This window comes from Eptesicus fuscus, chromosome 20 (assembly GCF_027574615.1).
Source record: "Eptesicus fuscus isolate TK198812 chromosome 20, DD_ASM_mEF_20220401, whole genome shotgun sequence".
Classification (NCBI taxonomy): Eukaryota; Metazoa; Chordata; class Mammalia; order Chiroptera; family Vespertilionidae; genus Eptesicus; species Eptesicus fuscus.
The window spans coordinates 26037762-26046404 of record NC_072492.1 but is presented as its reverse complement, the minus strand read 5'-3'; positions in this window follow the sequence as shown (position 1 = coordinate 26046404).

Below are 8643 nucleotides of genomic sequence, written 5' to 3'. Positions count from 1 at the left end.
TCAAAAGGAATCAGAAAAGATGGTGTAAAAACCCTTCATAGCACCATCTCAGGGACAAAGCAAAGCGGTAGACACTGATTTTACAAATGGCAACAGTGCACTATAACCAACTCAGAGATCACATAAAGGCATAAGGAATTTCTATTCACCAAATATGTATTGGTACCTACAGGGTACAAAGCATAGTGGGACACAGAAATGAGTCAAACAAACACACTACTTTTGAGGCACTTACAAGTCCTTTTGGGGCAAAAAACACCAATGACTTCTCCTCTGGTAGGCTTATTACTGCCATTGACCAACTGACAAGTTTGGTCCAAGAGTCAGGCAAGTGTCCTGGCCAGGGTGGGGAACAAACATGAACCAGGCTGCCAGTTTCTCCAGATTAAGATGTTCTAATAATGCCCTGGGGTGGGAGATGAGAGGGTAGCAGCTCAAATGGAAGCCAAGGGAGATTTGGTTGGCCCATTCAATATGCAGACTTTCATTCAATACCCATTTTCACCACTACCTGCTGCCCAAATCCACATCCCTTCTCCTTTAAACTACTCCATAAAATAAAGCCAGATCTACTGGCATGCCAGAGGGTTATAAGGGCCTAGTTGTCCTTGCCAACTTTCTAGCAACCCTCCTGTCTCTGGCCACACCTCAACCCAAGCCTTCAAAGGCTTGTCCTTGTGTATGAACCAGCACACTTTCTCAGCAAGCTACTAGAAGACAGGCTCCACAAAAACAAGGGAGTAAATCAAGAAAAGCTAATAAAGATGACACAACTTCAAAAGGATTCAGAAAAGGGAGGGGTAGGCACGGATCCAGAAAGCAACACAAGAGAAAGGGAGAAGGAATTTCCAGGATGAAGGGGAAGCAGAGCCAGGGACAGTGGTACATCCCAGGAGCAATATGGAATGCTAGTACCTGGTATGTTAAAGCAAATGAGAGGAGCCGAAACCGGTTTGGCTCAGTGGATAGAGGGTCGGCCTGTGGACTCAAGGGTCCCAGGTTCGATTCCAGTCAAGGGCATATACCTTGGTTGCGGGCACATCCCCAGTAGGGGGTGTGCAAGAGGCAGCTGATTGATGTTTCTCTCTCATCGATGTTTCTAACTCTCTATCCCTCTCTCTTCCTCTCTGTAAAAAAATCAATAAAATATATTTTTTAAAAAAAAAAAAGCAAATGAGAGGAGCTTGACAGCAATGGCTAAGGCTCAGGGAAGAGTCAGAGAACTAATGTGAGAGACACAGAAAACAAAGGTAAACAAAGTAAGTTAGGAGGAGAGGGAAGAGGATGGCAAGAAAGTAAATATGGAAAACTAAGAACTTTTAAGCTATAAGCAGTATCTATACTAATAAAAGGGTAATATGCTAATTAGACCAGGAGACTGGACATCTTCCTACCATCTGACTTCCTTCCAGACAAAGCCACGGTGGTGGGGGCCGAGGCAGAGGTGGTTAGGGGCGATCAGGCCAGCAGGGGAGGGCAGTTGGGGGCCATGAGGCCAGCAGAGGAGCGGTTAGGCGGCAATCAAGCAGGTAGGCAGGCAAGTGGTTAGGAGCCAGCGGTCCCAGATTGCGAGAGGGATGTCCGACTGCGGGTTTAGGCCCCATCCCCTAAATCCGCAGTCGGACATCCCCCGAGGGGTTCCAGAATGAAGAGGGTGCAGGCCGGGCTCAGGGACACCCCCCGCCCCCCCGTGCACAAATTTTGTGCACCGGGCCTCTAGTTTATATCATAACAATGCATACTACCTCTATACTGAGGATAAGGGAATAAAAAATGTAGGAATGAGCCAAGTCCTTACCTTTCAGAGTAGAAAAGCAAATCAGATAAATAAAAAGGAAGAAAAGATGGAAAGGAAGGAAGAAGTATACTATTTAGAAATACAGAGATAGGGAGGACAACTAGATGAAAGCAGCTGCCTCTGGAAGAGAACAGGACAGGAGGGAGAGCACTCAGGGCAAATGGCTGTTCTTTCAAACCTGTGAATAGTCAAAAGTCAAAACTTCCTACAAGCAATACTTTCATAGAAAATTAATATATTCTTAAGTATTAAGTAGCAATGGATGTTCTATTACCATACAGCTTTTAAGTTTCTTTAACCATCATAATAAATATGTATATCATGTCATCTATGTATAAATTTATAATGCTTTATTTCCCAAAATAACTGATGCTAATTTTGCACCCCCCTCCCCCAACTGCCCTGCTGACAACAGTAATAATCACAAAGAGAATATGCTTATTAACAGACCCTTGGGAGCAAGGCATCTGGTTCCCACACCAATGAGGCCTAGCCAGCATCAGGTAACAGGACCCCCTGGGCCTAGTCATTTCATAAAGATCTGAATACCCAGTGTGAGCCAGGTTCTGCTGAAGATGCAAAAGCCCTCAGGAAGCAAAGGTGGAGGGAGAGGTAGGTAGGGAGTCACATTTCAGATCTCAAGATACTACAAAGATGCAGCAAGCAAACGTAATAAACCTGCAGCCTCTCAACCGCTTCTGAGAACTGAGCCCTAGGCATCCCTTGTACATGATGAATTAACTATACTCCTGGGCATCAAGTGCTGTACTAGTTGGGAGAGTTGAGAAACAGTCACTCGGCCATCTTCTGTTCTGCAGTTTAGAAAAGGAACCGAGGTGGAGAAAAGCTGGATGAAGAGCGTGGGAGAGGGGAAGCTTTAGACAGAACAGTCAGGGAATGCCCCTCCAAGAGGTGGCAGCAGAGTTGGAACAGTAAGGGGCAGCCATGCCAAGGTCTGGGAGGACAGGGAAAGGAGAGGGGAAGAAAGTTCCAGGCCGGGAGAACATGTGCCAAAGTCCTAAAGCAGGAACAAGCTTGGCTGACTCAAGAGGCAGCAAGAAAGGGAGGTGAAGATGAGATGAGGTTGGAGGGCTGCTGACAGAGAAACTGCTCCCCAGCCTCACTGGGCAGACGCAGTGCTGAAGGTCAAGAACCTGGAGGTACAGGTTCACCAAACTTCCTCAGAGAGGGAAACCAACTTGCCCCAACAGCCAAGGGGCTATAGTTTCTAGACTAATAATCAGAGGCTGATTCCAAATCTATGCCAGAAACAGGGTGCCTCTGTGGCTGATAGCACAGCAGGTGCACACTGTGTGAGTAAACAGGCCCACTTTTTACTTCAAGTTCTCAGCAAATACATTTGTATGAAGCCCTGGGGTCACACCACTTATTAGCCTGGTGAATGGGAACAGGGATACACACACACACACACACACACACACACACACACACACACACACACTCAGCCCCACATAAGCCCTTGCCACTTCTTTGAAATACACTTTGCAAAAACAACCTCACTCTCCAGCCAACATAAACCATAGGCAACAGAAGGGGCCTTATATGGCTTGAAGCTTTCATAATCAGAAACAGATAGATGGGCTGGAGTTGGCAGCTCCAAGTTAGAGGAAAGGAGGAGCCAAAAAAACTGGGCGGGGAAAGAAAGGATTGCAGTGTGGAGCAGAACTCATTTGTCAAACTCCTTTTTCATATCTCATCAGTCTCCTTCTAACTGGCTCCCTGTAAGAATTCCTCCTGAGGGACATCTGCCTCCTCTCATGCTCTTATTTTGGTTACACCAGTACTCAAGCTGCCAGCACATCCATAGTTTTACAGAATTTTTTTAGTGTAAGTTTGGTGGCCTGCCCTTAGGTTGGGTGACTTCCCATGAAAATAGGTTGATTTCCTTAGAAATTGGCTGCTGGGGCAACAAGTGGTGTCATTCCCCTGGACAGCAGTCCTGAGTTCCCCCGCTCACTGGGCTGCCTTGGTCACATGCCTGCCTGGCCCAGGAGGCAGGGCTGGGCCCCAGCCACAGATCCAAAATAGAAAAGGCAGCCCCAGGGACCTCTTAAGCCTACCTCTCCCCTACCACCACCAGCACCAACACCCCATGATAGTTTCTAGGGTGGCTTTATTCTCCTTCCTCCCGATTAGAAAGCAGCAGCACTCAGGACCTGCTCTGTACACTGAAGCCACATGCACTTGGCCCTCCTAAAGGATACCAGCTGCCCAAAATAGCATGACAGCGCAGGCTTAGCCAGGTGGGCCTCAGCAAAGGCAAAGGACAAAGCAAGGAGGTTTTTCTCAGCACAGCCTTTTCTCACCAGAGACAGAGCAAAAGGCACATCAGACTGCAGGCCTCCTTCCAAGGCAGCTCAGGGCAAGTCCCTCCTGCTCCTTTCTCCTTGAAAGGCAGGAAGGAGGGGCAAGAAGATTTACAGAAGACTGGACTGGCCTTCAGATCTGCTGTCTGGGGCCAAGGTTGGAGGAGAGGGGGGTGGGAGTGGCAATGGAGAGTGGGGCTGAGGGCTGGGCTTGAACAAATCCTGCTGCCTCCTCCAACAGGACCAAGCTACTGATAGGTATCAGGCTGTTGAGGGCCAGGGGATGGTCTCCTGACATCCATGTGAGGTCTGAGAGGCCACATTATTATTAGCCAGAGAATGATGAGTGACTTCAAGGTTGTCTTCTCAACCAGAGAACCGAACTAAACCAAAGTCTTCAGAGTGTTTTCCAGGCCTTCAGGCATAGCTACTGTCTATGTCACAGTCATCATTTGTGCAGCTCAAAGGCACCAGATGGTTACATAATTCTGATGATAAGACATGGCTTTGGAAAGAAAAAGCATAAAAGAGTAGGATCCTGAACATCAGTTTCCTGACAAATGAAAATGTCCTGTAAAATGGGATACAAATATCTCCATCATGGGGCTGAAATGTGGCTGAAATGACTCAAAACACCTAACAGTCTGACTCAGACTACGGGACAAATAATTGTAATCTTTTAAAAATCCAGTTTCGTTTTCTGGATGAGGCTGGAAGGTTAATGGGGCAGTAAATAAAAAACAGCCTCTAAGCATGGAGCTTGAAATACAGAACCCTGATCCAGGTCCAAAGCCAGCCCAGCCCTGTATCCTGGGATTAGAATACCTTCCTTGGGGCCTCAGCTTCCTTATACACAAAGTAGAAATACCTAACTTCACAGGGTTGAGAAACAATAAGAAGGGAACAGTTCAGAAAAAAACGTCCTATGATGCCAGGTATACAGTAAGTGCTCCATAAGTGTCTGTAATGCATCTTATGCTATCTGGCTCCAAGAAAAGAGTCTCTCGCATTATATACCAAAGGTCAGTCTATCAGGGTTCAAACTAAGTATGTCCAGTACGAGAGAAGGGGCATCTGGAACTAAAGCCCACTCCCCAGAACTGGCCCCACACCAACATTTCAGGATTCCTACTCTACCGCAGCTCTCCCCACCACCTTCTGTAAAAACAGGCCTCCTAACACTGACATGGATTGGAGGAATGGAATGAAAATGAGTTTGTACGGTCTCTGCAAACTGTTTAGCAAAGGACTCACACTGGGATCCTACAGGAAGTATTCAGGTGGGTGAAGGACAAATAGGTCAGTTGACATCTGAAGACAGGCCTTAGAGACCCAGCAAAGACCGTTATGATAAGCAGGCTCTCAAACCAAAATGGCTTTCCAACAGCTTAGCATTTGGCTCTTTGCTTCATACATTTCCAGATCCCTCACTACGCTCCTCAAACTGTTTCATAATTGATCACTGCCCTCCAAACTGGCAGATCACAACTTCTCAACGTGCCATGGAGCGATCTGATAAATAATTTGTCACCAAAGCTGTTTGGTTTATGGATTATGAAAAATGAAGCCCAAGCACGAGATGCTTTAGCTTTTAGAGTTGGGCAAAGAACTAAGACCAGTGCTGTCCGATAGAAACTTCTGGGATGATGAAAATATTTTAAGACCTACATTGTCCAATACTGCAGCCCCTGGCCACATGAAGCTACTGAACACTTGAAATCTGACTAATATCACCAAGAAACTAATTGTTAAATTTTATTTTATGCTTAAAGCTTTAAATATAACTAGCTACACATGACTAGTTAATAATACCCTAAAGACAAGGCAGTTCTAGACCCTCTCCTCTAAGGATCAATTTAGATGAGACTAGGAAGAGTGTAAAATATAAAAACATTTAGCACAGTAGTACCTTAGAGTTAAGAGAACTTAAAATGCACCTAAAACTGGATTGGGGTTTTTTAAGTCTTTGCCTTGTACTATCCACTAAGGCAAGCATCCTAGCCCAAAACCACTCCTCCCCATAAAACAACCCTGCAGGCCACTCTATTCTTCCAGGAGCCCCCAGGCACTTTAGTCTAACAAGGTCCCAAAGAACATAATCTGAATGCCTTTGATGTTGACCAATCCTGCCTAGAACCACACCCAGGTTTCCCCCCTGAAAGCTGTACCAAGCCCTCACCCCTCCAATCCAGGGCTCTTGCCAGCTAAGCCTAGTGTTGAAACAAGCCTAATCAGCCTGCAACACTGTATACATTTACTTCCAGAACTCACCTGGGGCCCCACTTGGTTCCTAAGTGCATGGGCCTCAGTGGCACCTGGTTAAGTGAAGTCAGCCAACCAGCATTACCAGATGGGGACAGAATGTTTACTATCGACTGTTGCAAACTATCAAACCGAGTTGTAGAAACATCCAAATGGTGGGGACCTGGACAGAACAAAGACCATTTAGTAGGAAGAAAGGAAAGCTAAGGAATAGGACATCTTGAAGGTTGCTTATTGCTAAAAGCCAGTCCTCAGAAGGCTGGATGACAGACACACTCCTTCACTCTAACAATCTGATTAGAAAGCAACACAAAGATTAGGAGTAACGCCCATCTTTTTGACTATGCCTTGGTTCTTCTCACAGAAGCCCTCTAAGGGCCCTCTATTAAGTCCAAACCCACACTTACCAGTTTTTCTACACCTCAATTTGTATTTCAATTGACCACTGAAACAATACCTCCAGCTTCACCCACCTCACTTGTATTCAGAGGTATGAGGATGAAAGGAATAGGGAGGTGTTTGCTCACAACTCCCCCAACACAGTAGCTATCAAGGAAAAGGCATCCTCTAAATTTTAGTTCCCACATCCCCACCCATTACTTCTCCAGCCAGACTCTGTCCAACTCAAAACACTGTCATTGACCATGTTTTCCACTGTCTAGGTTTTAAATTAGGTACCAGGGCCAGCAGGTTTGCTCAGTGGAGTGCCTCATATGACGGATACTTAATGTTAAATGATCATAAACGTGAAACCTGACTGAGGCACGACCAGAAAGGGATGTGGAGGAAGCAGAACTTGCCCTAGGAAGCAAAGATTAGGATTAAAATGCATCCCATATAGATAAGCAACTCAAACAGTATGACTTGATTTAAATGGCCAAGCAGCCTGAACTTCAAGTAGGGGAAAGACAGGTAGTTTAATTGCTTTGCCCATGCACTCTACCCGGCTTGAGAGGCCTTCACTCACACCTTCAATGGGACAAGAGGCCCATAGGATTCAGCACCTCCCAGAGCAGAGGAATACTCCTCAGAATGGCAAGCTGAAGGTATTATCTTGTACACAAAACTGTCGACTTCCCCAGAGTAGCACAACAGACCAAGCTGCAGAGAAACCCTTCCATTCTAGACTCACAGGGAAGATTAGGAAGGAGTTGCCTGGGGAGAATGGGCTGGAAGGCACCAGCTCACCAGGCACAAGGGGTGCCCACTCCTCAAAGCCCTGAAATGAGCATTCAATCAAGTCATATTTGTTGCAGGCTAGAGCCAGGAGGCTGGCTGACAATGTGGGGAAACCAATTTGTTTTCCTTTTCCTTCCAACCAAGTTTCCAGGCCAGAAGCCGGGGGAGGGTACTTTTAATAAAATTCAAATCACTCAAGTGATTCAAGAGAAAATGTCACTCTCAGAGATTCTTCAAGAGGGAATAAAAACAAGGCTTGAGAACCCATCATGCACAGTGCTGGGTTTCACAAATATTTCAACTTGTCTTTAGGGTGAGGAGAGAAAACGCTGTAAAGGCCAAAACTAGCTTTCACCCAAGCTAGGACACGAGTCCAAAGCCCACCAATAATTTGGGTTACCAGGTAGAACAAAACAAATTGCTTTAAAATATTGATGCTCAGCAACCTTACACTGGGGACACATCCACTTGGCACCTGAACAGGCCACTTACAGCAGACACTCTCACTGGCACCCTGCAGTGTCCACGTGTCAATGTATTTCCTAGATACAGCTGGGAGGAGGAACTGATAGTCATAAGACTCCAGCAAGACACAAATCCATTAGACTTGTCTCACTCACATGCTTGAATGGGATCAGTTACCTGAAAATTCTAGGCCATCATCTAACAATACTCATGACAATAGAGCCCATTTAATTCAGGTTGGCACTGAAGCTTCAGTGATTTGCATACCTGTAGGATCCAGAGGACCTCATCGGGACAAGTGACAACTTCTCTGCGAATAGACACAGGAATCACTACCCAGAACCCACAAAACTAGTTAAGAGGTGAAAGAGGAAAGATTCAACACAAGTCAGAAAGCTCCCAAAGCATAACTTCACGTGCTTCCAGTGCTCAGAAAGTCTTAAATAAGCAGGTAAACCCCTTGAATGCCAAAAACAGAGGAATCTGATATATGGCCCTACATGCATGCTGCTCTTCTCTTCGTTTCAAAGATGCTCTGTACCTTTAAAAGCAAAGAAGATGGGATGGTGCTTATTAAAGTCCAAGTTTTGCTTTCTAAATAGTTTTTAATTT